Source organism: Mandrillus leucophaeus, unplaced genomic scaffold, assembly GCF_000951045.1.
Source record: "Mandrillus leucophaeus isolate KB7577 unplaced genomic scaffold, Mleu.le_1.0 Scaffold16, whole genome shotgun sequence".
Classification (NCBI taxonomy): Eukaryota; Metazoa; Chordata; class Mammalia; order Primates; family Cercopithecidae; genus Mandrillus; species Mandrillus leucophaeus.
The window spans coordinates 6,532,921-6,557,393 of record NW_012101587.1 but is presented as its reverse complement, the minus strand read 5'-3'; the positions used below and the strand labels follow the sequence as shown (position 1 = coordinate 6,557,393).

At 42.4% G+C, this 24,473-nt stretch overlaps 1 pseudogene; it reads right to left on the bottom strand.

The window, feature by feature from the left end:
- LOC105536524 overlaps positions 1 to 9,731 on the bottom strand; it is a 144,292-nt pseudogene extending 134,561 nt beyond the window's left edge.
- Positions 9,732 to 24,473: the final 14,742 nt, after the last annotated feature.

Below are 24,473 nucleotides of genomic sequence, written 5' to 3'. Positions count from 1 at the left end.
GAGTTGATGGGTGCAGCACACCAACATAGCACAAGTATACATATGTAACAAACCCACATTATGCACATGTACCCTAGAACTTAAAGTATAATAATAATAATAATAATAAATCACTTTCCTTCTTGCAAATAAATATGGCTGATATTTAATTATTATGCACAGATTCTGTTGCACCAATTGTTAAACATTGAACTAGTTCTACATGCATTGGTTGAAATACCCCAAATCACCATAAGGCACACCCCACAACTGCTGCTGCCACTTTTGCTGACGAAGTCCTCATTATTGTCCAAAAAACATGGAAAGACCCTCTCCCAGAGATGCTCCAGGTTATGGATTTTTTCTTATTGGTCAGTGTTTGTGCATTCTCATTGGTAAACATTTACGTATCAACTCGATTTGCAACCAGCAATGTTGATTCATACCATTCCTAAGGTGATGTGTGCGGGAATGTGCATGAGTGTTCTAGCACTTTCTCCAGCATATTTTGTATAGAAATGAATGTGCATTTATTTTGACCCTTTTGTAAACAAGACAGAGACCCATCCCTAGGGGTCACTACTGAATGCATCATTTCCATCCTTGCAAGTCAAGAATTCACAGTTGAAGCCACTGTAGCCCTGGCCAAAATAGAACCCCCAAACTAGTGCAATTCTGGTCATCAGTAGGTTTATTAGTCCATTCTCTCATTGCTATAAAGAAATACCCAAGACTGAGTAATCTATAAAGAAACGAGATTTAATTGGTACACAGTTCTGCAGGCTGTAGAGAAAGCATGATGCTGGCATCTTCTTGGCTTCTGAGGAGGCCTCAGGAAACTTACAATCATGGTGGAAGGCAAAGGGGGAGCCAGAACTTCACATGGCCAGAGCAGCAGAGAGAGAGAGGGCAGAAGATGCTACACATGAGACACCTCTTCCACGATCCAATCACCTCCCAATAGGCCCCACCTCCAACACTATGGAATACTATTAAAAATGAGATTTGAGTGGAGAAAAAGATCCAAACCACATCACCAGGATTCAGTTAACCATCCCCCTCTGGGTTGAGTGGAAGCCACGGTGTGATTGCCTGAGGTTTAATGTAAAAAATCCAGAGCTCAGTTTCCAGCTATGCCATTTGCTGTCTGTGAGATGTGAGTATGTCTTGTTTATTTCTAGACCCAGAAAATAGAGATTACAATACCTATCCTAACAAAGTGACCACCAGGATTCAGTGAAATAGCAACATGAAAGCATTAAAAAATAAACTAGAAAAATACAATGTATTATGTTAACACAATGTGTGTTTTTGTTTTACTTTGATTGCAGCTTTTCTTTTTTTTTTTTTTTAAGATCAAGTCTCACTCTGTCACCCAGTCTGGAGTGCAGTGGCACCATCTCAGCTCTCTGCAACCTCCACCTCCCAGGTTCAAGCAATTCTCCCACTTCAGCCTCCCAAGTAATGGGGACTACAGACATGTGCCACCACACCCAGCTAACTTTTGTATTTTTAGTAGAGACAGGATTTCACCATGTTGGCCAGGCTGGTCTCAAACTCCTGACCTCAAGTGATCCACCCACCTCAGCCTCCCAAAGTACTAGGATTACAGGCGTCAGCCACCGCACCCAGCAATTGCAGCTGTTTTAAAAGCAATTTCTTTGGAAATTGCTCAAGTCTGAAATTGTATTGGCAAACTTTGCTGTGCTAACAATCCCAAAATTTTAGTTGCTTGCAATATCAAGGCTTATTTCTCATCAAAGATTGATATATTGTTCATACTGTATGAAAGCTGCGGGTCCCCTGTGACATGTGTCTCCTTATCCCAGAGAGTAACCTGTGTGTTAGTCACACCCATCCTCTGGCAGAGCTAACAGCAATGGCATTAAAGCTTCAGCCCTGACCTAGCTTATGCTACATCCACCACATTCCACTGGCCAAAGAGGTCAAGTGGCCAAACCCGGCAGAGAGACAGAGAAGTGTCCCCTCCATGGCAGTACTCACAGTCACATGGCAACAAGTAGGACATGACACCCTCCAATAGGTAGAGGCCCGAGGAGTTGGAGACCACAATACAATTTATTGCAGAAACGCTGCTCTCAGTGATTCCTTCCTGCTTTGTGAATATGCAGCTGAATGACCTTCCCAATATCCTCACACACTTCCCACCTCCACCACCCCAACTCTGGTCCATCAAACAGAAATTCCAATGACAATTCATCTGAGTTGTTCAGTGCTTGGTCCTTGCCTTCCTTAAAATCATGGGTCTCTCTGATTTTCCAGATTAAATAAGAGAAAACAAGGCTTATATATACGTACATGAACCCTGCTTTATTTACCTCAACGCCTGAATGGCCCCAGAGGGATCAGGATGGAGAAGGGAAAGATAAATTGTCTCTTCCATTCAAACATCAGAGCTGTCTGAAGAATTCTGGAACATTCCCAAGGCATTGCTTAATCTTGATATATGGCTTTGCCCCAATCTAAGCATTTTACTTATACAACATTTGGTGAGTCCTGGTCAGGCAGGTGCTTGGCACTAGGGCTACAAAGAAGAATGACATAACTTTGGGAGGCCAAGGTAGGCAGATCGCTTGAGGCCAGGAGTTCAAGATTAGCCTGGCCAATATGGTGAAACCCCATCTCTACTGAAAAATACAAAAATTAACCAAGTGTGGTGATGCGTGCCTATAATCCTAGCTACTCAGGAGGCTGAGGCAGAAGAATCACTTGAACCTGGGAGGCAGAAGTTGCAGTGAGCTGTGATTGAGCCACTGCACTCCAGCCTGGGTGAGAGAGTAAGACCATGTCTCAGGAAAAAAAAAAAAAAAAAGGAGAGAGACAGAGAAATGACATAGAACCTTCCCTCTGAAAACTCAGTCTTGGGACAAAGCAACTGATCAAATAAGCATTTGGGATGCACTGGCATGGGTGACGTAATGAAGACACTGACCAGGTGCTGCTGGAGGAAAGAGAGGACCACCCACTCATGCCAGGTCCACTCAGGACATTATGCCCACACCAAGACTTGGAGGGCAAATAGCATGGTGTTGGGAAAGGAGGTGCCATATCCTGCCTCCTTCTCCGAACACCCACTGCTGCAGCCACACCAACCATGCAACAAGACTCCTTACACCCTGGGGTCTTTACTTGTGTTTTTCCTCCATGTTTATCCTGTCAAAAATGACTTTCTACACCTGCTGTAATTATAATCTTTTTTTTTTGAAGTCCAATGCAAATACTTGGCCAATGTGTGCAGAGAAAATACAGAATTTCAAGTTTCCTCCAATGGAGGTTTTTTCACAAAATTAATATTTCCTGATCAGTTGAGATTTGTGCCGATGTTCTCATGGGAATGGGTTAGCAATCAGCTTTAATTATAGCTTGCTTCATAGCTTGCTTCCTAGAACTGCTCCTGTAAGTGGCCAGTTTGCAGTGATTAGGCTGGCTCTGCCGACGACAGGGAAGGGAGGTCTCAGTGAAAGCACGTGGAAGACTGGGCCCCCCTCCTGTGCTGCTCTAGGTAGTATGGACACATTTGATGAGGCTGATGTGGTGGTTTTACTAGTAATTAATGAAAACCCAGTGACTGAGTTGATATTGGCCTTTACAATGATTTATCTTCGACACTCTTCACTTGCTTGAAGTGCTTTGGTATATTTTCTCCTGCTTTATAAATGAAGATTATAGGGGACTGAATAATGTTCCCCCAAAATTCGTGACCACCCAGAACCTCAGAATGTGATCTTCTTTGGAAACAGGGTCTTTGCAGATGGAATTGGTTAAGATGAACTTACACTAGATTTGAGTGGGCCCTACGTCCAAAGACTGGTGTCATAAGGAAAAGGGGAGGGAGAGTCAGGGGGGCATGCAGGGAAGAAGGCCATGTGAGGACAGGATGGGAGTGAACAGCTGCAGGTCAGAGAGTGTCCAGATCTACTGGGGGTCATCTGACACTGAGGAGACAAGGGCAGAGTCTTCCCTAAAAGGAGCACAGCCCTCTCAACCCCTTGAAATCAGAACTGTGGCCTCCAGAACTGTGGGAGAATAGATTTATGGGTTTTTTTTGGGGGGGGGTTTGGTTTGATTGTTTTGTTTTTTAAATGCTGTTTCCTAGACTAGGCTCTGTGGCTCACTCCTGTAATCCTAGCACTTTGGGGGGTCAAGGTGAGTGGTTTGCTTGGCCTCAGGAGTTTGAGATCAGCCTGGGTGACATGACGAAACCCCATCTCTACTAAAATCACAAAAAAATCAACTGAGCGTGGTGGTGCACGCTGTGGTCCCAGCTACTCAGGAGGCTAAGGTGGGAGGTTTGCTTGAGCCCGGGAAGTCAATGCTGCAGTGACCTGAGATTGCGCCACTGCACGCCAGCCTGGGAGGCAGAGTAAGACCCTGTCTCAAAACAAAATGCCGCTCCCTGATGAATTTCTGAAGTTTCCATCTGTCATTCCATTATGTACCCTGTGCCCAATGCCCCACCTCCTCCAATATGAGGTCCTCTTTCAGGAGGCCAGTGCTCTCACTATTACCAAGAAGCCATAAATAAGTCCTCCAAATTCTTCCCAATGGTCTGGGGCAGCATCAGTTCAAACCTAAACGACTGGATGGAGAAGCGTGACGTAATAGCCCACCCCTTATTTCCATAAAGAGTTCTTTTCAAAGCTCCCAAGTCATCCTAGGAAACACTTTGAGTGTATGATGCATGGGCTAGATCCCTGCATTTGTCTTGAATATGAAAAAAGGAGATGGTTATTTCAGGATGTAGAATGTGATTTTCCTCAGAAACACGTGCCAGTCACTCTATAGCCCTATAATTTCAAGCAATCGAAAGTTATAATTAAGTGTCTGCACTTCCAATTCCAAGGGAGGAAAGTACACAGAGTCCTTGATTGAGCAGTGCAAGCCAGCAAGATGAACCTTTGGCTTGCATTAAGCAGCTGAGCAGCGTGGTCGTGAGAGCCCTGGTCCAGAAATCGGAAGAACCGACAATCCATTCTGTCCCCACCTGCATAGCTCCTTGATCATGAGCAAGACAATCCATCTCCTGTAGGCTCTGTTTTCTTTAAAAAAAGGATTATTTTGAGGATTAGGTTTGAAAAGTGCAGGTAAATTTTTTTGTAAAAACATAAGCATTCCAGTACATGCTTTGTTTTTACACTGTGCATAAAGCAACAATTTATGAAACATTTTCAGAGGCATTCACCCCTCCAGTCTTCTCAGCAACCACAGGAGAGCAGCCCCATTAATTCCATTTTACACACAGACAAACTAAAGCTCAGATAAATGATGACACTTGCCCAAAGTCGAACAGGGAGTGAATGGAAGAGAAGAAATCAAATCTAACTGCTTCTGCTTCACATTTCATGTTTTCCGAGCCCCATGCTGCTTCTCCTCCAATCAGGCATTTTTGTTGTTGTTCTTGTTACTAACCCACCGGGAAGTGGGGATGGCCAGTGCACTGGGAGCTGCCGGCCACTGCAGGGTCCATCCCCACAGTGAGACCGCAGGAGCTCATCTCCTGCAGCCGTCGTTCCCACGGTAACCTACCCGAAGAAATGAAGTCTGAGTGTACTGCTAATGAATGGAACCTGAGAGTTCACAGGGAAAGCATCATTCTAACAAGAAACCCTGTGAAATAAGCACTCACCCTGGGAACACGGGCGTGGTGATGCAGCAATGGCGACCTTGGAGGTGGTGATTATCCAGAGAGTGGGTGCGCTCCATGGTTGGGAAGGAGTTTGCATGGCTGAACCAGTTCTTTAGACAGAATACCCCAGGATCACAGAGGTATACATCACCCAGCTCAGCTTCTTGGCTGGGATCATTTCCTCCAATCACTCAGCTCTTTGCTCATCAAGCAACCTTCAGCTCTGCGATTTAGTCTCTTGAGTGAATTCTGGAAGGGGGCCTTGCAAATGTCAGATCATTTTATCCCTGATTAAAACCCTTCAACGTGACCCCACAACCCTACAGATGAAGCTCTCTCATCTAGCTTTCAAAGCTGTTATAATGAAATATTTTCTTGATTTCCAGGCTTGTATCTTGCCACCCCCCAGCCCCTAGAATCTATGTTCCAGACATACACTTAACTTTGCACAGTTTCTCCAAACAGCATGTTCTCTCTCACCTCCAGGACTTGGAGTACACTCTTCTTTCTGCCAGGAATTCCTTCCCTACTCTCCCTACCCCCAGCTGCTCCCAACTGGAACTCATCTCAGCTGTCCAAAACCTTCTCTGAGTATCCATTCCCCAGGAAGGCTGGACTACGGCCCTTCATCCACATTCCCACAGCCCCTGGACTTAACAGTCATTGCACTTACAACGTTTCCTGTGTATTTGTCCCTCTCCTCCACCAGACTGTAAGTGAATTGAAGACAGGAAGATCTCACATATCATCGTATCCCCAACAGAGTTTGACACCTGATGCATCGCAGACACTCTGTAAGTATTCCATAGGTAGTTACAGAATAAAGTTTCAGGTCCTGAACCAGATGCTGCTCCTACTGTAATTTCACAGCTGCTGCTGGTGCCACAGATCCTGGTCTTTGATACAATGAAGTTTCTGACATTGCCTAACTCGAGAGCCATGCGGGAGGCCAGTAAAGACACAGACGCCAAAATAGGAGGCCTGTTCCCAAGCACCCATGGCTGAGGTTCTAACTGAAGCCATTGCAACAAGAGGAAATCAAAAACACTGAAGCCACAGCTGTCAGCAGCCTCTGAAATAACAACAGCAACATCACACTCAAGGTAAAAACACTTCGGGAAGAAACGGCACTTAGATAGAACCACATCAGTAGAGCGACTGTGAGGGAGGCTTCGAGTTTACAGCAGGTGCTGGCTACCATTTGCGTCTTGTGGTTTTGTGGAATTTTTTTTTTTTTTTTTTTTTGAGACAGTGTCTCACTCTGTCTCCAGGTTGGAGTGCAGTGGCGTGATCTCTGCTCACTGCAACCTCCACCTGCCAGGTTCACGCCATTCTCCTGCCTCAGCCTCCCGAGTAGCTGGGACTATGGGCGTCGCCACCACACCCAGCTAATTTTTTGTATTTTTAGTAGAGATGGAGTTTCACGTGTTAGCCAGGATGGCCTTGATCTCCTGACCTTGTGATGTGCTGGAATTACAGGCATCAACCACCACGCCCAGCCGTTTTTATGGATCTTAACAGCCATTAGCCTCTGTGGGAGATGAGGGACTCAGCTCAGGGAGGTCTGGCGCCAGTTTGGAATCCGTTTGTCTTCTGGATAACCCCAGGACCCTCACAAGCCCTTGTCTCTTCAGAAAAAAACTGAAAGCAGCACAGTACCTTCAACCTAACTAGATTTTCAGATTCACAACACACCTGGATCAATTTGCAAGATCTTCTCCCAAAAAGATTTTTAGTGATGTGCTCTATAAGTTGCCTTTTTAGTTTGAGGTATGTGGTGTAACTTAAAAATCTACTGCAGCCATGATTTTGCTCAAGAAGAGAAAAAAAACAAACAAACCTTTACAAAAACAGTTCAAGAAGTTTCTGCTTATTTAAATCAATCTTTAACCCTGAGAAACAGCATAAGCAACACTAGAAAGAGGGAAATGATAGTAATTAACACCATGCATTAACATAACTGACTTTCCCAGGGCTTATTTTGCACAAGGCATTTGGCAAAGCATCGTTTCATTCAATCTCCTCCACAACACAGCAACGTGAGTGCCATGATTACTCCATTCTACAGCCGAGGAGGCACAGCTCAGAGGTTCACTGTCCTCCCCAAGGTCATAAGGCTGGTAAGTGGGACTGAAACGTGAGATGTGAACTCCAGCCAGTCCCAGGACCACACAGTTGGGAGAGGAGTAGCACTGCCCTCTCCAGCAAGGCTCCTGCCTCAGGCCAGTGTCTTGGCCTTCACACTACTCATATACCCAGAGCAAAATGTCCGTCTCCCTTTCTTATTAAAGAAACTTGCACTCTGCCAAATATATACATATGCACACATATATGCATACATACATGCATACTTGGGTGTGTGTGTGCGCTTGACTATATATACATGTGTGTATTTATTTTGTTAATTTTATATCTCATTATTTTTATAATAGAGTTACTTTTATTATAAATATATATTTAAATTATTACAATTTACATGTCAAATATATAATGATTTAAATGTATTGAGTATTGGATATGATTTAATATGATAGCGGAATTATATGTGTATTTATGTATATTTGTTATTTTGTATTACATTTTATACATTATGTTATTTTAATAAACCACAGGCTAGAACAAGGCATCAAGCCTATGGGTGAGTGTAAAGGTCAGCTGTTGGAATCAAAATTTATCTGGATGAAAATGTGACTAAAAAGTGACATTATATAACGAACTGGAGTTCTAGTTATCCTTGTGCTCAAGATCAGTCAGCAGGGTGATGATGAGATTGGGAGTCTGAATATGATATTCGGAAAGCAAGCCGGGAGGCCAGCCTAACCTGGGCCGGTCAGCCCAACATGGAACGTCTGAATGCCACAGCACGTGAGGGAGAGAGGAGACCCTCAAACCAAGGCACACTCGAGGCTGGCCATCAGGACTGCGGCGAGTCCAGAAACTGTTTGACAAAGTGAATGACTGTAAGAACAGTTATTCTATATCAATAAGTCAATAGGGACATTGTTAAAATATAGAATTGTGAGGAAATTTTATGTATGGGTTTATGAAAAAACACAAGTGTGTAAAGGGAAGTTTAGCAAAATACTAAATAGCCTGCTGGAAATATTTTCAACCAAATTCCCTATTTTGAAGACTCTTCTTGTAGTAAGGGCTAATCTGATGTCAGACCTTTTAAGAACAATGTCATAAGATGTTTTGTACCCAAAGTTCTTTGAGGTCAGGACCGCAAGGTCATTGACGTAAGCAGCAGACCTACAAATTACCCCCAAATGTGCCCATGCCACACAGAGCGTCTCCATGTTCAGGAAGCACGTGGGCATCCCGGAGGGTGTATGGGAGAGCCATTAACAAAACAAACTACTTTTCCCAAGGACTTCTTCCTGAAGCAATGACTGAATTTGTATTTGAATATAACTTGCTTTTTCCCCAGCAAGAGCATGATGGCATTGTGTGTGTGCCTGACACAGACAGAGAGAGAGAGAGAGCACCAGTGAGGATAATCTGAATTTACCATCTCTTCCTGAAAACTCACTTCCATTATGCTGTCCTTTTGATGAGAAATGTCACCATCTGCTCAATTTCTTTGTCAGAAATCTGACAGTCACCCTTGATCCCTCCATCTCTCTTGCCACTCCCATGTCCAATTAATGATAAATCTCTCCCAGTTCACTCCCCTAAATGACACTCCAAATTTTGACCTCTTAATCCTACACTGCCAGGACCTTAGTTTGGGCTTTTCAACACTTCCCACCTGGGTTCCCACAGCAGCCTTCTAACGGATCCCTACCTTCCAAATTGAGCCCCTCTCACTCCATCCTCCTCTCTGCCACCAAAGTAATTTTTCTAAAAGGCAAATCCAAGCACATCCCAACTCTCATTAAAATCCTTTGAAAGCTCCCTATACAACCCACACCCAGCTCCTTACAGGGCACAAAGGGCCCTTTCTGACCCAAACCCATCCACCCACCTCCGCATCGCCGCCCACCCTCCGACCTGCAGAAGCAGAAACTCCACTCACACCCTGCCCTCCCGAAGCTCTCGCCACACCACGTGCCACTCCACCTCTCCAAGTTGGCAAGCTCGCGTCTTCTTCCAGCTGTGCCATCTCCACACCTCTTTGCTTCACCAACTCCTTATAACATACTCCACATCTGCACCTCTATGCTTAGCCCTTTCTCTAGATTTCTAAGCTCTCAACAAGTAAAGGATAATGAGTAATTGAAGACTTGGGTCAAATTGTACTACGGAGGTTAGAACTAGATGTGTGGATGTCTGGAGAGGTGTAAAGAAATAAATTTGAAAGAAAGGACATCTCCCGAGGAAACCAATCAGCTAGGGAGAGTGAGAAAAGGGTCCAGGACAGAGGACCAGGAATGCCCACATTAAAGAGCCAGCCATAAAGGATGGCTCTCCCAAGTTGAATAGAAATTGAATTGAGAAGGGATCATAAATTCTGAAATCAGGAGTCCCTAAGCGACATTTGAAAAATTAACTTCAACAGTGGAGGTAACAGTTTTTAATCTTTTCCCTCTCTTCCTTTGAAAATATCATCATTGGCCAGACGCGGTGGCTCACGCCTGTAATCCCAGCACTTTGGGAGGCCCAGGTGGGCAGATCACGAGGTCAGGGGTTTGAGACCAGCCTGATCAAAATGGTGAGACCCCATCTCTACTAAAAATACAAAAATTAGCCGGGTGTGGTGGCAAGTGCCTGTAGTCCCAGCTACAGGAGGCCAAGGAGGTTGCAGTGAGCCTAGACTGCGCCATTGCACTCCAGCCTGGGCAACAGAGCAAGACTCCGTCTCAAAAACAAAAATTATTATTAATGTCCCTTGAGGCTCTGAGCTTTTCAACCACTATTGTCCATATGTTATTGAAACCTACTGCCACAGATATTCCCATATAGGTACACAGGATTTAATTCTTGTAAATCTGTCATAACTAGAGACAAATTGTCTCCTTGAACAATTTGGGATAGTTTACTCAAAGATAGCCTTCCTAATTATCGAGACTATATACAATTTCCTTTTTATCATAGACACTGCCATTTTTTCCCTACCACTGTAACATTTCTTAGTTGTCAATTACATACAGATGATTTCTTGAGCTGATTTTATTTATTTATTTTTTATTTTTTGGCTATTGCCTGTATTAGTTGAAACTTTTTCTTGTCCTCTAAATAAAATGTCAGTGAAGACTTGCTCACCACATCTTACCTTGCCATGGTTTGAATTCATATCCCTATTCTAAACTTTCCAACTTTGCAGTCACTTTTGCAAGATAACTGTTTCTTTCCATTTATGTCTACAGTTAATTAGAGCACTGTATCTCCCAGGTTTACTCTTTCCATTTGAAGATAATGAAACCTGTTTTTCAAATTTTTTCCAACTAGATGGAGTCACCACTGAGCTTCTCTGGCAGGCTTGGCCCCATCTCCAGCTAGTTCTTCGGGACTAAGGCGAAGCATAGCACACATGTCATATTTTTATAAATTTGAATTATCAAAACTACGTGTCTTGGACTTATACCATTGACTTGTTGAGGATGCCCCAGCCCATGAGATTTTGCTGGACCATGCCGCATGCATGCTATTACACTGGCTCTCCACACACCTGCCCTTGGTAAAGGTCCTTGGGTTGAAAGCCACCTCTCTTAAATCAATACAAAATACTTTACTTTTTTCCCTTTGTCTCCTTTTCTCATGCCTGCTCCCATCATTCTAGCTCTGCTCCTTGGGTTTCCTTTTCTTTTCTTTCTTTTTTTTTTGATAGAGTCTTGATCTGTCGCCCAGGCTGGAGTGAAGTGGTACTATCTCGGCTCACTGCAACCTCTGCCTCCCAGGTTCAAGCGATTCTCCTGCCTCAGCCTTCCCGAGTAGCTGGGATTACAGGCATGCGCCACCATGCCTGGCTAATTTTGTATTTTTAGTAGAGACTGGGTTTCTCCATGTTAGTCAGGCTGGCCTCGAACTCCTGACCTCAGGTGATCCATCCACCTCAGTCTCCCAAAGTGCAGGGATTACAGGCATGAGCCACCATGCCCAGCCATGCACTCACTTTTCTACATGGTTCATGAAAAAAGCAATACCCCAAGTTATACTAAGTTTGTCAGGGTGACTCTAGGATCACTTTCTTCACTCAGTAGCTCCAGATCTACCCACGCATGTAGTTGATGCCTCCTGGAACTGTTGTTTTAGGAGCTCCAGATCTCAAGGGGCATGTTCTTGAGAAATTTCTACGTTGGCGCTATGGTCAGTCACTGTATAGTGGGGTTTTATGCCAGAAAATTTAACTCCAGAGCTGATGAATTCATGGCTTCAGCATAGAGGAGGTAGAAATTCAGCAGAAAGCAAGAGGTAGGAAGATGTAGATTGAGAAGGAGGAGAAAGAATGGGATGTAAACAGAGATTCTGAAGAAGCAGCCTGAAGTGGGACTTCGAAGGTCTATTAAATTTTTTTTAACTAGTTAGGTCTTGATCAAATTTATAGTTCATGATTTTGAGTGAAGGGCATGTGACACATTTCGCTTGTCACAGCACTGGTTCTTTGTGACGCTGTCATTTGCATATCATCTCACAGAACAGCCATGTGGTTACTGTATGTGCTGGAGAGCCAAGCACAGCATCCCCTTTTGATGTGAACCCTGAGGTGTGGGGGTTAAATTGCTCCCCTTAGGCGCTATCTGGGGCTCAAGAGTCTTCCCTTGGGGCTGTATAGGGAGCTAAGCATGGCTACCAGCTTTCAAAAATCTTCTTTAAGCAAACTCTTCTAGCATTCTATTCTCATTAGAAATCTAGGAGGTTTTAGTTTTCCTTCCAGTAAATATGACTTTTCATTTAATATTGAATTAGAGATGATGTTATTAATATTTTAGAATTATAACATTTGTATGGTCATAGTGTAAATTTAAAAACAAAAATGATGAAGGACTTACTCCTCACCCCTCATGTCCCACATAGCCATTCACCCTGGAATTCGTGGTTGCTGTTCTGCTTGACAACAGATTGTGGAAACTCAATGATTCCTGAATTCCATCGTCTTTCAACCCGAATCAACATAATTAAGTATACATTACCCTTGGCCATATAACCCAAGGGGAAAAGAAACCCTTTAATTTCATAGATTTTTATAAACAAGGTCCTTACAAAAAGGCAACTAAAGAAGTAGTGCGGCTGTCAGGGTGTTCAGTGAAGACCTGTGGCAGTTGGGAGAACCAAGTGGAGCCACATTTAATGTTCCCATTAAAGTGTTTGATATTTTTATTCATATAAGAAAAATGCCTGTGCTGAAAAATAGTTTGAGGCAATAAACAACAATATGGAGAAAACTCTGAATTTCAAGCAGTTTTTAAAGAGTCTAGTTTCCACAGGCCCGTTTGGCAGCATCTTGCAAAGAAACCCCTGAGAGTTCAATTTAAAATTTGTAAAAGAAAACTAGGTTTCACGTCCCTGGAGTTAGCCAGTGGGGAAAGTTTATCTTAAGGGAGGAGATGTAAGCCTGGAATAATAGCCGTCCTGTGGTGTGACTGAAAACCAGGTGACATGAGGGAGAGAGTTGTCGACGGACCCTAGAAGCAATGCAGAAAGCCAGGACAGTGTGAGGAGCAGCCAGACACCGAGGCAAGGGTAGGAAGAGGCCAGCTGTGAAGAGCTTGGGAGAAGAGGATAACCAGCAGACTTGGGATGCAAAGACTCAGAATTGTCTGATTCAGTGACTATGAAGAAAATCCAGCTGGGCACAGTGGTTCACGCCTGTAATCCCAGCATTTTGGGAGGCCGAAGCAGGTGGATCACTTGAGGTCAGGAGCTTGAGACCAACCTGGCCAACATGGTGAAACTTCATCTCTACCAAAAATATAAAAACTAGCCAGGTGTGGTGGTATGCACCTGTAATGCCATTGTACTCCAGCCTGGGCAACAAGAGTGAAACTCCATCTCAAAAAAAAAAAAAAAAAAAAAAAAGGCATGCTTTTTAAAGCCATTAACTTTAGAGCTCTGAATGTGGTGAACATGTTTCCCTCTTCTCCCCTCTCCTACTTTGCCAGCTTGACATGATGGTTGAAGTAAACCCATCCAGTAAATCCTGATGTGCGGCAAGAATAAATGTGTGTGACTTTTACAGCTGTCAGAATTTAATGCTGCTCAGCAAATGCAGTCTGGTTTTACAGGTGTAGTCATGATTACAGATAGCCTTGACAGATCACCTGCGTTATGTCCTTTTAGAATTGCTACCTCCATCAAATCTGATCTTCTTTCACTTCAACCTATCACAGAGTCAGCTATGCAAATGCACATAAATACATGACACTTTCCATGGTCTCCTAGCAAAGACAGTAATACAGAAAAGATGACCCCCCCAAACATTAGAATAATGCAATTCCTATTTAGAAGACAAACTACAACTGTTAATAGCACTAAAAATCAATCAGAATGCATGAAAGTGGTTATACTGCAAGCAGACAGATGGCAATCATCCATTCAAAGGAAATTCTCAGGGGTTCATTAATCGCCTGGAGAAGAAAGATCATGTCATAATTGGACCAGAATCTTGTTTGAAAAAGAGATACACATACATCCAAATCAGATCTATCAATACAATTGCATTTCATGGCTTCTATTGGCAGGTGCTATTTAATTGATTCTTTATATGCAACAGTCAGGCTTAGAACTTGGGAAATTATCTCAGTGTTTGCCTTTTGACTAAATATTCATGTTATTTGCTGCCAGAAGCTTTGCACATTGTCATGGGGGAAAAGTCAGTCTTCATGCTATTTGACATTAACATCAACTCCTAAGAGTAAGTTTCATTTTCCATCAAGAAAGAATAGACCATGAACATTTTTCACCCAAGAGGCCATATCCTCTACTCCTTTCGTAAGTCTCCCCTGGATAAAACGCAGTCCTCTATCTGCAGGGGCACTTGACAAATGTCACCGACTCCTTCACTTGCTGTCAGGTGACAACAGTGAGAATAGAGACAAAATGAGAATAGGGAACAGAAGATGGCAGTGGGGTGAGGGTGAGAAGGGATGAGGTTTCAGACGCTCTTCTTCTCTGACTTGCTATAAATATCATCTCATTGATCATAATGCCACTAAGAGTTGCAGAATGAACTACTTCGAACGGCCCCTGGTTGACTAATTGTATAATTTTATTCCAACGGAGCCCCTCTGGTTCAACACCGAGGCACACTGGAGTATTCGTTGAGAGCTAAACATCTTAACCACCTTGGAATGTAACCATTTGCCTACGATTTCACAGGGTGCAACTGACAAGTCCTTTGTGGCCAGGAACACCAGATGCAGAGCCAGAAAACAAGACGTCAAGTCCCAACTTGCTCACTTAGCCGACCTCCGCAAGTCATCATCTCACCCAGTCTCTGTTTCCTTTTTGTACAAATGGATGAGATTGTAATTATCCTATATCACAGCAAAGAACTGGTGTGAGGATCAATGTGTGGCATTGTCAACATGGACACAGGCCACAAAGTGCTGTGAAATGCACAAGCTTATTGTTATGCTTGCTATGTGTGTGCACTCACGTACACACACGCACACCTACCTGCATGGCAATAACAGCAACTTCAGCAGGGTCATTCACGTGTGAGGGAATAAGCATCCACCAAGCCCAGAGACAGGGAGGAACTCACTGGCAGGAGCGACTAGGCAAGCCCCAGTGGGAGGTGAGGGCGGCCTCTAGAGAAGTATATGGAAACACTCCGGTTTCAGGAATGAGCATGTAAAGTGTATCCATGGAGGAGAATGAATTAATTTTAGAATTTTAGGTATTTTTGGCTTTTGCAAAATAGAAGCAGAAAGAAGAAGCAGGTGGGTAAGAGAAAAACGTTGTGATGTGAAGGAGGGAGACGAGTCTGGCGAAGGCAGAGGCAATAGGAAAGGAATGAAGGAGGAGGAGGAAGCAGAGAAGCATGTTAATAAAAGACCCTAGGGGCAAAGGCTTAGAGATAAAAATGTGTGCTTGATCAAACGCACAAACGCATCAAGATGGTCTCAAGAGGTGAGCAAAAGGATTTTCCAGATAAGGATTAAAAGAAGTAAACTAAAAATCAATTTTAAAAGCATTCAAAGGGCACAGAACAGAGAAAGGAAACAGATACCCTTATATTTTCATCGCTCTTTATAGATTTCAAAGTGATGCTATGACTTCATCTATGAGGTAGTATTAGAGTGAATATTATTATATCAATGTTTTGATTTTATAAATTTGGAAACCCAGGTGATTTTCCCAAGGTCACATGTCTAGTACACGGCAGAATTACAACTCAGGGCCCAAATTTCTTGGAGTTCATACTACGTCATACTGTCTGCCAACAGTGCAGAGAAAACTGTCATAAACAGAAGGAAAACAGCGTTCAGAAGATAAAATGCCTTGCCTTCCTTTCCTCCCTTTTTATTGAAGCACGCTTAGCTAAAACTTCTAACAACTAAAGGAAGTTTATATATTCTTTCTGTAACTAAATACAATTGACACAAGTTGATAAAAAAGGAAAAGGGAAGCAAAATGTTAGAACTAATTTTGTATCCATAATCTTTATGCAGTTAAGTTTATTTTGTAGTGATAAAGAATATCAACTGTTGTAAAGCACATTAAATATTCCTAGAACTTGCCTATGCATAAAAGCTCTGAGGAATCTTCCAGGGCTCAGTTGAGATGCTGAATAATGATGGCACATCATGCCAGGCACCCATGCTGAGAATAAATCACCATGCACAGTCCTAATCAGGGGAATGTCATACAAGGCTTTGACAGAACAGTACTCTCTCTCCTAATTTGGGTCCCATCAATAAACTTGCAGTGTGTGAAAGGTAAGTAGTCATCAACTGAAGATGGGTAGGAAATATTTTGCAGCTTTTAGGGTTCTTGTAATACATACATCATATGTCCATCTCTGATTTTAAACTGGTGTCATGGAGTTTCCATGAAGGATGAGGACAGAGACAGTCTCCCTTGAAAAAGCGGAAAGTAATTCTATGTAGCCTCAAGAGACTAACACTTCTCATAATACCAACAAAATTGTCAAATGTATGCATCGTGGTTTTCTTCATGTTTCCAATGTCAAAGCTATTCAAGGATTTCTTGATTAGAACCATGGGTACATGAAACTCAGTTGGAATGCACTTAGGTCTTGCATTTTATACACAGGAGCAAGGCTCAGTGGATCAACCTCTACGTATTAAGAGCTGTAATCAAAGGAGACCTCCTTACTTAAAAGTTTTGCCTTGGCATCATAAGACTAAATAGAGGCATACTGTTTGGATTCATGATTATATTATCCAAATGGAATCCAGAAGTATTTATTGTGCCTTTTTATGTACAAAGTGCTATGCACTCTAAGTGATACAGAAAGTGAAAGATTTCATCTCTATTCTCCAAATACTCAGAAGCTTGTTAGAAAAGTCATTTAGCTAATGGCAGGTTAAGATATAAGATTTTTAAAAAGTGAAATAGGATGAAAAAAGTTAGGGTCATATCACTAATAGGTACATGTTTAATGAGTGCGCACTTAACTTTTTCCGTTCTCAGCTTTCTCCACTCTGAAGTACGGCTGCTGGGAGCTGTAAGTGGCACGCAGTATCTGGCAGAGGGCTTGCTGTAGCAGACCCTCCATGAGTGGAAAGTGTTTTTATTATTACCCTTGTTTTATTATAATACTGGTAATATTAACTCCTGCTCAATTATGTGCCTTCTCAATAGAACCCCAATTGTAAAGCATGATCTCCATGTTCTTCTTTCAATACTAATTTTTGGAGAGAAGAGTAATTACTGAAGGAAACAAAGGCATGAAATCTGATTAGATTACCCTTTCCACACTCACAAAGCTATGTTCCCTGTGCTCCCAGCCTGGGGTCATGAAACTACTGCCCTTCCAACTCAGGTTGTGTCCCTTCACCCATTAGCCTTAGAGCAGAAAATACATGTACATATACATATACACACACATACATACAAGACACTTCTATATATACACACAATTATATACACACACATATATGTATGTACAAAAGTGACTTGTAAACTGCAAAACTTCAAATATGAGGTGCAGCTGTTGCTGTTATTACAGCAAATCAGCCTGGCATCCTCTGGTGGAGTTCCAGCTCTTCTCTGTATGAGCTGTGTGAAATGGAGAAAGTTGCTTGCACTTCGAAGATCTTTCATCTCCTTAGACAAAATTTGGCTGATAATGCAGTTGTGAGAATGAAATAGCAAAATATTTGCAAAGCATCTAGCATAATGCCTGGCATAAAGTGGGTTCTCCGTTTCATTTTTTTCTTTCCTCTTATAGGCCCCACAGATTTTTGATTATTGACTTCCCTTCTAATTGTCAGCAGCCTTTCAGACTGTTTAGGATGGGTGTCATCTTTTCTAACTTTGGCTGTTTTTTTTAAACGGAAAGACAGGGTATATGTAGTCTGTCTCCCTTTCATGTTTGGGCATCTTTATAACATCAGAGCTAGAAGCTGTTGCCTTTCCTACCTGTCATACAGATGGAACTTGCTTTCTTGCCTTCTGCTCTCTGGATAGTGGGTACTGAGAGCACACCCATGGAGTTAGATGCCATGCCTGGTTCTAAGACATCAGGAGTGCCTGTAACAATCTGGGAACTTCCACAGTGTTCTTGAAGGTGTATTTCAAATGCCAAGAACACAGAAAAAGATAAAAACCCAGAGAGGACCCCTGAAATGATATATCAGAAGCCCTCCTCCTAATGGAATGTATGTTGGAATGGTAAAAGGTTTAGGGTAAATTAAGGGGTTCTGAAGAGATAGAGTGATATGGAAAAACACACCCATTTACATAAATGCCAGGAACTTTTGACCCTCTGAGTTGAATGTGAGATGTGGTAGCTCTTCCTTTGATGCCGTGATGCACCATAAGGTCAAAAATAATCCCCAAGATACTGAAACCCATTGTGATCTCCATCTACTCTTTACTCTCTGTTACCCCACAATATGGGGCAGCCATGGCTCTGAAAGGTGGCAGGGGAGGAAGAAAATTAGAAATTAATCACTGATGTGTGAGTAATGTGTGTCTCCTAAGACAGAAAGACAGCCTACTGTTCAGTGTCCCAGTAACCATCATTGTTCATAGGTATCCTGATGCTGATTCTGAAACTCTCAGGATTTTGAAGGGCAGCCAGTCAAAGTCACTTGGGGAAGATCTGGCACCATCCCTAATTCCTGCTTCCCAGATGCAGAGACCTGGTCTCAACGTAATCAGGAAACTTCATTCCTAATTACACACTAAATCAACTCAATCCACTAAAACGTACAAGTAGTTCCCGAAAAAAATAATTCACCTTGGAAATATTGCATACATCATACGTACAATTTTATGGACAAGAGTACATTGTGAATAGACTTACACAATCCCCCAAAACAAAATCGTGTTTTGGCAATAAATACTCTGGGCATAATTTAGTTGAGGTGTGAAAATGTCACCCAGTGTTTCATTCTGTACTTTGTAATCATAGGCCCTCCGTTTCTTACTGGGTAATTACTACTTTGTTCGTCTCTTATCGTTGCCAGCAAAGTCCCTATTCTTTAATTGGATATTAAACACGGAGCCACAGCCCATGGAAAGTAGAAATGCTTCTCATAATGCTGGTCATCTGGAGCTCCAGCATATTAATTTCTGGCACAGAATTTGAGGTTTGATGGAAACTGTAAAAGAGACATTTGTGTTTAGTTAAATTGAGGAATTTGTAAGAACAGGGCATCTGAAGTTTGCCTGCAGCAGTGCACATTCAGTTGCCTCTCTGTGCTCGAATACAGCTCTGCATGGCTGCAGGCATCCTCTAAAGTCCATCTCAACAACTCCAAGCATAATTTGGGTTTCTATGCAAACCAACAAGATTGGGATACAGAAAAGAGACAGAAGCAAAATTCATTTAAAAACAATGAAATGATTACATTCTATGTAATCGTTATAGTGAACTTATTTCTAAAACCTGATTTGGACATGGCCACAGTGCTCAAATGAGGTCATGGATTTGTATCTAGGGAAGTGGTAACAAGGAAAGACCTACAGAGACAGCATTCATAGGCCCCCAAAAGAAACGAAGCATTCCTAATTGCCAGGTAGCTCAGTGAACGGTGGAAGGCAATGAAGCATAACCAGCCTCACAGAATTAATGAGGCAAAATGGATCCCATCAGAGTCTTGAGTGCTATTCACCACTTCCTTCCTCCACAGGGCCACGGTGGGAGTTTCAGGAACAGAAATTTGCCTCAGGTTCATAGGAGACTGAAAGCTCTATCCAAAGTACCCCGGGCATGGACAGGGTCCTTGGGAACTGAAGTCCTCGTGGTGCTAAGGATGTTCTGATCCAGGGAGAGGGTAATAGATTTCACTCGGCTTTTCTCCCCTTTTACCTAGTTTACCAGCAATTCTCACATCATTCACAACCCAGAAGATTCTTATTCCAGTTTTGCACATCTCAAACCATGGCTGGAAGCATTCCAATGCAAACACAAAATTTCCTTGGGAGCTGTCAACTTAAACCTGCCTGGCAGGGAGCACAAGTTCCATGGGATGTTAATTGTGGTTACTGGAGGACAGAAATTAAGGTTGCAGGATATAAGCTGATGAGAGAAAAGACCTTATCTGTCTTATTCACAGCTATATCCCTGGGTCTAGAAGACATGGCAGACCCTCAACTGAAAGTCTGTTGAATTAATCAGTAAAAATAGTAATGAACAAAAGTAGGAAAAGCACCAGAAGATAATTACATAACATGAAACAGGTTTCTTTACTGTTGAGTTTTCTCAGCCTATTAATTACTAAGGTACACAGAAAATCTTTAAGCTGTTATTTAGTTGGCACATTTCCCAAATACAATATATGAAACCTTTTCTCTCATATCGTCTGATGGGACTAGTGTTAAACAGAGCATGTAAAATTAACCTTATTTAAACTCCGAGAATTGTTGTTCTTTAGGCAAAATACACATGCCAATTTTTAAGGCATAATTTTTTTATTTCAGTAGCTTTTGGAGTGCAAGTGGTTTTCAGTTACATGGATGAATCACACAGTGGTGAATTCTGAGATTTCAGTGCACTTGTCACCTGATTAGTTTACACTGTACCTAATATGCAGTTTTTTACCCCTGCTCCCTCCACCATCACTTTCCTGAGCCTCCATCATATCACCCTATATGCCTTTGCATCCTCATAGCTTGGCTGCCACTTATAAGTGAGATCATGCGATATTTGGTTTTCCATTCCTGAGTTACTACACTCAGGATAATGGCCTCCAGCACCATCCAAGTTGCTGCAAAATACATTATATCATTCCTTTGTGTGGCTGAATAGTATTCCGTGGTATATGTAGACCACGTTTTCTTTACCCATCTAGTCAATGGGCATTTAAGTTGGTTCCACATCTTTGCAATTGTGAATTGTGCTTGTATAAACATACATGTGCAAGTGTCTTTTTCATGTAATGACGTCTTTTCCTGTGGGTAGATACCCAGTAATGGGATTGCTGGATTGAATGGTAGATCTACTTTTAGCTCTTTAAGGAATCTCCATACTGATTTTCATAGAGGTTGTACTAACTTACATTCCCACTAGCAGCGTATGTGTTCTCTTTCCCACGTCCACGCTAACATCTGCTGTCTTTTGACTTTTTAACAATGGTCGTTCTTGCAGAAGTAAGGTGGTATTTCGTTGTTGTTTTAATTTGCATTTCCCTGATGATTAGTGATGCTGAGCATTTTTTAATATGTTTGTTGGCCGTTTGCATATCTTTTGAGAAGTGTCTATTCATGACCCTTTGCCCATTTTTTAATGAGATTGTTTTTTCTAGGTGATTTGAGTTCCTCATAGATTCTGGATTCTAGTCCTTTGTCAGATGAACATGTCATTTTTTTTAAAATTGAGACGGAGTCTCGCTTTGTCACCCAGGCTGGAGTACAGTGTCGTGATCTTGGCTCACTGTAACCTCTGCCTCCCGGGTTCAAGCGATTCTTCCTGTCCCAGCCTCCTCAGTAGCTGGGATTAAAGGCATGTGCCACCACACAAGGCTAATTTTTGTATTTTTAGTAGAGACAGGATTTTGCCATGTTGGCCAGGCTGGTCTTGAACTCCTGACTTCAGGTGATCCGCCCGCCTTGGCATCCCACAGTGTTGGGATTACAGGCATCAGCCACCACACCCGGCCAAACATGCTATTTTTAACTGTACCTTGCAGCAGTGATGATTAGCTCTAATGCAACATATTTCACAAATCATATCCTGAAATGCTAAGATGTACATAGGCAGCTCACTGTAGAACTGTGTGTGTGTGTAGAGAGAGACTATAGTGGACTGTGTACTACAACTGTAATAAACTGTGTATCTATATCTATATCTCTACATGTATATATGGCCTGAGTTGTACCACTTTGCCAGCGAGAGCTGGTGGAGCCGACTGTACACTCCACCACTAGCATACCCTAATGAACATCTCCCATGCTATTCTGAATTGAGCATGGATGGTAAACATGTATCACTTCCTCTTCTGAGGTTTCTCATTCTGGTGACTATTTTTTTTCCGGCCAACAGTTTTGGCCTATATTGGCTGATGGGGAAGTACAGGTAACAATATCATAACTTTTACCAAAAAACAAAGGAAAGGTATCATGCTGCCTGTTCAAAGGCATGTTGTGAGATTGGCCTCTCCAACTCTTTCCAGATGAGCCTTAGGGTACAGCCTGATATTGTGCTCCAGGGTAGATGCTTGGGATAAAGTGGCCAGTGAGGAATATTTCAGCACCAGTCGTGTACTTGCTGATAGTTTCATTAAAATCCCCACACTTCTGGTATCTCAACAGGCAACAATAAGGTCACTCCCAAGCTCTCAGAAAGAACAGGGAAAGGTAGACAAGGAAAAGACCATGTTGCTAATGAAAAGCCTGGAGCAGAAGCACCCGAAAGAAGTCCTATGGGGCTGCTGTATCCCCTGCAGGAGGCTGCTCTGCTTTAAGAAATGACTGTGCGGGTGCTGCTGGAGCCAAAGCAGCAAGGCTCTGGCTCGTGTCCACTGGTCATCACTGCCCACAGGTTCCCAGACACTGGATTTCACCTGCTCAGAGACCTGCCTCTTGGCAACCCTTACCCTCAACTACCAGGATCTCCTGTCGGCAACTAAATACACTCAAATCTCTTCATTCTTAAACAAATCAAAACAAAAAAGTCCGCCACAGCCACGATGAGGAATAAAATATCCATACAAATCTATAAGAATGTATTTTAAGTATTAGCAACTTAATTGAAAAAATGCTAACTTTATTGTTTAGAAAATTAAGGTTTTTATGTAAGTGTTCAGTTCCCAGATTCAAAATAATTTCTGATAATGTGGTCCTAGATGGCACCCAAACAACAGGATTAGGAAGTGTAGAACACTTTAAAAACTAAAAACTACTACTTCTACTGTATTACTAAGTTACTATTATGTATTAATGATGTTATCTCCATTGTTTATAGAAAGAAATTACAGTTTATTGTCATTTTATCTTATTTCTACATCATTAGTGGTGCTAGAGATAAAATTCAAAGTCATAAAAATGCAAATTACTAATAAATAAAACTAAATAATGCAAATTAAGATGAGATAGTATTTTTCCCCATCAGAGTGTGATGAAAAATACATTCTCATACATAGTTTGTGGAAGTAAGTTTGGTAAAACCATGTTGAAAAGTACTTAAGCAACTTATATCAAGAGTCTTAAAAGTATTCATTTCTTTTAAAAACCATTAATTCTACTTTTAAGAATCTGTCCTCTGTAATCCCAGTGTTTTGGGGGGGTCAAGGTGGGCAGGTCATTTGAAGTCAGGAGTTCGAGACCAGTCTGATGAAAATGGTGAAACCCTGTCTCTACTAAAAACACAAACAATTAGCTGGGTGTGGTTTCATATGCCTATAGTCCCAGCTACTTGGGAGGCTGAGGCCAGAGAATTGCTTGAACCCGGAAAGCAGAGGTTGCAGTGAGCTGAAATCACGCCACTGCACTCCAGTCTGGGCAACAGAGTGAAACTCCATCTCAAAAAAAAAAAAAAAAAAAAAAAAAAGTACAGACTAAAATATGTAATTATATGACATCTTATATAATGGATTATTTTGTTATTAAAACTTTTCTTGAAGAAGATTTAAATATTTGTAAAATCATTTTGTCTCATGCAACATTTGGGGCATACTTATACTACACACACACACACACACACACACACACACAGAGATTGCTTATGTGAAACTCAAATTTAATTGAGCATCCTGTATTTTATCAGGCAACTCTACACCCAGCCCTCCAGAGACCCCCCCGTGCTGCCAAAGGCAATGCCTCTGGTTGGGTGTGAATCCTTCAGGAGGCCAGGCGGCAGCAAGACTCCGTATTGAAGTAACCACTGACCTCCATGGTGCCACCTCGCCTGGCTTTCCTTCCATCACTCTGGCCTCGCTCCATTACGTCGCAAGTGTCCCACAGCCTGGCATTCTCTCTTGAGAAAGCACTTTCAACAAGGGAGCAGCATTTTTCAAATGACTTTACTTTCTTGTATGTTTTAGCAATTCCCAAATTCAAACCTATAACCCCAAACGCCCTGAACTGAAGCATTTGCTGGGGGAATGGAGAGAAAGGGAGGGATTTGTGAGAAAATAGAAGTCGATAGGGTTCTATTAGTGTTAATAGAACTTGTGTAGGGATAATAGAACTTGACACAGTGTGGGTGTGAGGGTTGAGGGAGCAGATGAGGTTTAGAAGAGGTTTCAGGCATGGGACCTGGTGGGTCGGGTGCCGGGTACTGATGAAGGCACTGCAGGGAGTGAGGGCACAGGTGCGTGGGGAAGGTGAG